Here is a 5,377-nt window from a genome sequence, read left to right as displayed (position 1 = left end):
ACTTATTCTTTCAAAAATTAAAATTTCAAAATCTTTGTTTGACTTTTTAAAACTTTTTAAAATCAAATCTTCTATCTTAAATTTTAAAATCTTATCTTATCTTGTTTGACTCTTTCTTTCCAAATTTGAATTTTAAAATCTCTCTTTGACTTTCTCTTTTTAAATTTCAAATATTTTCAAAATCAAATCTTTTTCAAATCTTATCTTTTTTTTCTTGATTTCCAAATCTTGTTATCTTATCTTTAATTTTAAAGTTAAAATTTTAAAAGTTAAGTATTTTGTTAGTTGTTCTTTTCAAAATTTGATATTCAAATCTTTAAATTTTTCAAATTATATCTTATTTATCTTTTACTTGATTCTAGTTATATGATTTAAATTCAATTTTAAATTTAAATTTTAAAAGTTTGGTGTTTCTTTTGTGTTTTTTCTTTCTTGTTGAATTTCAAAATTTCTTTTTCTAAACTATTTTTAAAATTTTTCTAAATTTAAAAAATTATTTTTTTATTTTTGAATTATTTTTTATGTTTTTATTTATTTTATTTACTTCATTTTGAAATTTTAATTGAAAAAAAGTTTTTTTCTTCTTGAGCATCTCACTAGGAGCTCTCTATACTCTGACATAGAGACTCCCACTTTTCTTTGTCTTTTGTTTGTGTATGCAGGAACAGGAAGAGTGCACTATGGATCTAGAGGGAAAGGCACAACCAAGAAGAACCTTGGGGTCTTATACATCCCCCAATTCTGACTTCTATGGAAGTAGCATCAGTATACCTCCTATTGGAGTAGCTCATTTTGAGCTCAACCCATAGCTAATCACTCTAGTGTAGCAAAAATGCCAGTTTTAGGGACTTCCACAAGAAGAACCCCCGGAATTCCTTGCTGAATTCTTGTAGATAGCTGACACAGTAAGAACTAGCGGAGTAGACTAGGATGTCTATAGGCTACTGCTGCACGAAATTGTGATCATCAACAATGGCACCAAAGACTTGGAGCTCTCAAACGTGAATCACACTTTGTTACAACTTCGCACAACTTACCAGCAAGTGCACTAGGTCGTCCAAGTAATACCTTACGTGAGTAAGGGTCAATCCCACAGAGATTGTCGGCTTGAAGCAAGCTATGGTCACCTTGTAAATCTCAGTCAGGCGGATTCAAATGGGTTATGGAGTTTTCATAATTAAAAGATAAATAAATCATAAAATAAGGATAGAGATACTTATGTAATTCATTGGTGGGAATTTCAGATAAGCGTATGGAGATGCTTCATCCCTCTTGAATCTCTACTTTCCTATTGCCTTCATCCAATCCTTCATACTCCTTTCCATGGCAAGCTGTATGTTGGGCACCACCCTTGTCAATGGCTACTTCCCGTCCTCTCAGTAAAAATGGTCTGAATGCACTGTCACTGCACGGCTAATAATCTGTCGGTTCTCGATCATGTTGGAATAGAATCCAGTGATCCTTTTGCGTCTGTCACTACGCCCAACACTCGCAAGTTTAAAGCTCGTCACAGTCATCCCTTCCCAGATCCTACTCGGAATACCACAGACAAGGTTTAGACTTTCTGGATCTCAGGAATGGCCACCAATAATTCTAGCTTATACCACGAAGACTCTAATCTTTCAGAATGGAGGCTAAGAGATATACGCTCAATCTTAAGTAGAACGGAAGTGGTTGTCAGTCACGCGTTCATAGGTTGAGAATAGTGATTAGTGTCACGGATCATCATGTTCATCATATTGAAGTGCAGTGAACATCTTAGAATAAGAATAAGCATGAATTGAATAGAAAATAGTAGTAATTGCATTAATACTCGAGGAACAGCAGAGCTCCACACCCTTAATCTATGGTGCGTAGAAACTCCACCGTTGAAAATACATAAGTGATGAAGGTCCAGGCATGGCCGAATGGCCAGCCTACCCAAATGTGAAAATATAGCGTACATGATGTCTCTATGATTTGAAGATGAAAATACAGTAGTAAAAGGTCCTATTTATTATGAAACTAGCTACTAGGTTTACAAAAATAGGTAAATGATGCCAAAATCCACTTCTGGGCCCACTTGGTGTGTGCTTGGGCTGAGCATTGAGCTTTACACGTATAGAGGTCTTCCTTGGAGTTAAACACCAGCTTTGGTGCCAGTTTGGGCATTTAACTCCAACTTTTATACCAGTTCTGGCGTTTTGATGCAAGAAAATGGCAGAGAGCTGACTTTTTGACGCCATTTTACGTCGTCAAAACTCGCGCAAAGTATGGACTATTATATATTGCTGGAAATCTCTGGATATCTACTTTCCAACGCAATTGAGAGTGCACTATTGGAAGTTCTGTAACTCCAAAAAATCCACTTCGAGTGCAGGGAGGTCAGAATCCAACAGCATCTGCAGTCCTTTTTCAGCCTCTGAATCAGATTTGTGCTCAGGTCCCTCAATTTCAGCCAGAAAATACCTGAAATCACAGAAAAACACACAAATTCATAGTAAAGTCCAAAAATATGAATTTTTCATAAAAACTAATAAAAACATCCCAAAAAGTAGCTAGATCCTACTAAAAACTATATAAAAACAATGCCAAAAAGCGTATAAATTATCCGCTCATCACAATACCAAACTTAAATTGTTGTTTGTCCCCAAGCAACTGAAAACAAAATAGGATAAAAAGAAGATAATATACAATGAATCCCATAGTATCACTGAAACTTAATCCTAATTAGATGAGTGGGGCTTGTAGCTTTTTGCTTCTGAATAGTTTTGGCATCTTAACTTTTTCTTTGAAATTCAGAATGATTGGCATCTATATGAACTTAGAATTTTAGATAGTGTTATTGATTCTCCTAGTTCAGTGTGTTGATTCTTGAACACAGCTACTTTATGAGTCTTGGTCGTGACCCTAAGCACTTTGTTTTCCAGTATTACCACCGGATACATAAATGCTACAGACACATAACTAGGTGAACCTTTTCAGATTGTGACTCAGCTTTGCTAAAGTCCCCAGTTAGAGGTGTCCAGAGTTCTTAAGCACACTCTTTTGCTTTGGATCACGACTTTAACCACTCAGTCTCAAGCTTTTCACTTGGACTTTCATGACACAAGCACATGGTTAGGGACAGCTTGATTTAGCCACTTAGGCCTGTATTTTATTTCCTTGGGACCTCCTATCCATTAATGCTCAAAGCCTTGGATCCTTTTTACCCTTGCCTTTTGGTTTAAAGGGCTATTGGCTTTTTCTGCTTGCTTTTTCTTTTTCTTTCTTTCTCTTTTTTTCGCCAATTTTTTTCATTGCTTTTTCTTGCTTAAAGAATCAATTTCATGATTTTTTAGATTATCAATAACATTTCTCTTTGTTCATCATTCTTTCAAGAGCCAACAACTTTAACATTCATAAACAACAAGATAAAAAATATGCATTGTTCAAGCATTCATTCAGAGAACAAAAAGTATTGCCACCACATCAAAATAATTAAACTAGTTTCAAGATAAAATTTGATATCCAAGTACTTCTTGTTCTTTTGTAATTAAGCACATTTTTCGTTTAAGAGAGGTGAAGGATTCATGGAGTTATTCATAGCTTTAAGACATAGACACTAGACACTAATGATCATGTAATGAAGACACAAACATAGATAGAACATACAACATAAAGCCGAAAAATAGAAAATAAATAGACAAGGAGATTAAGGAATGAGTCCACCTTAGTGAGGGTGGCGTCTTCCTCCTCTTGAAGAACCAATGGTGCTCTTGAGCTCCTCTATGTCTCTTCCCTGCCTTTGTTGCTCCTCCCTCAAAGCTCTTTGATCTTCCCTGCCTTTGTTGCTCCTCCCTCAAAGCTCTTTGATCTTTTCTAATCTCATGGAGAATGATGGAGTGCTCTTGGTGTTCCACCCTTAATTGGTCCATGTTGTAACTCAAGCTTTCCAAAGAAATGTTGAGTTGCTCCCAATAATTGTGTGGAGGAAATTGCATCCCTTGAGGCATCTCAGGGATTTCTTGATGAAGGACTTCCTCATGCTCTTGTTGAGTACCATGAATGGGCTCTTTAGTTTGCTCCATCCTCTTCTTAGTGATGGGCTTGTCCTCTTCAATGAGGATGTCTCTTTCTATGACAATCCCATCTGAATAGCAAAGGTGACATATGAGATGAGGAAAGGCTAATCTTGCCAAAGGTGAGGACTTGTCAGCCACCTTGTAGAGTTCTAGAGGTATGATTTCATGAACTTCTACTTCCTCTCCAATCATGATACTATGGATCATGATGGCCCGATCCACAGTTACCTTAGATTGGTTACTAGTGGGAATGATAGAGCGTTGGATGAACTCCAACCATCCTCTAGCCACAGGCTTAAGATCCGGTCTTCTTAATTGAACCGGATTGCCTTTTGAGTCTCTTTTCTATTGAGCTCCTTCTACACATATATCCATGAGGATTTGGTCCGACCTTTGATCAAAGTTGACCCTTCTAGTGTAGGGGCGTGCGTTTTCTTCCATCATTGGCAAGTTGAACGCTAGCCTCACGTTTTTCGGATTGAAATCTAAATATTTTCTCCGAACCATTGTAAGCCAATTCTTTGGGTTTGGGTTCATACTTTGATCATGCTTCCTAGTGATCCATGCGTTTGCATAGAACTCTTGAACCATTAAGATTCTGACTTGTTGAATGGGGTTGGCAAGAATTTCCCAACCTCTTCTTCGGATCTCTTGTCGGATCTCCAGATATTCACCCTTTTTGAGCCTAAAAGGGACCTCAGGGATCACTTTCTTCTTGGCCGTAACTTCATAAAAGTGGTCTTGATAGACCTTTGAGATGAATCTCTCCATTTCCCATTACTCAGAGGTGGAGGCAGTTGCATTCCCTTTCCTCTTTCTAGAGGTTTATCTGGCCTTAAGTGTCATAAATGGTTATGGAAAAACAACAAGCAATGCTTTTACCACACCAAACTTAAAATATTTGCTCGTCCCCGAGAAAAAGAAGAAAGAAAGATGTAGAAGAAGAAGAAAATGGAGAAGATGAAGGCTGTATAGAGTTCGGCCAAAGGTAGAAGAAGGTAGTTGTGATGTGTGAAAATGAAAGGGTGAAGGCGGTATTTATAGGGAGAGTGGCTGAATGGTTTGGGAGGGAAATGGTTTTGAATTTTGAAGGTGGGTGGGGTTTTTGGGGAAGAGTTAAGGAGGTGATTAGTGAAGGGTATTTGGGGAAGAGATATGGAGGTGATTGGTGAAGGGTATTTGGGGAAGAGTGTTGTAGAAAGGTGTGAAGAGGAGAGAGAGAGTGAGTTGAGGTTGGTGGGGATCCTGTAGGGTCCACAGATCCTGAAGGGTCAAGGAATTCTTCATCCCTGCTCCAATTGGGCGTTTACAACGCCTTAGAGTGCAATTCTGGC

This window comes from Arachis hypogaea, chromosome 6, assembly GCF_003086295.3.
Source record: "Arachis hypogaea cultivar Tifrunner chromosome 6, arahy.Tifrunner.gnm2.J5K5, whole genome shotgun sequence".
NCBI lineage: Eukaryota > Viridiplantae > Streptophyta > Magnoliopsida > Fabales > Fabaceae > Arachis > Arachis hypogaea.
Note: the sequence above shows the minus strand (reverse complement) of the source record.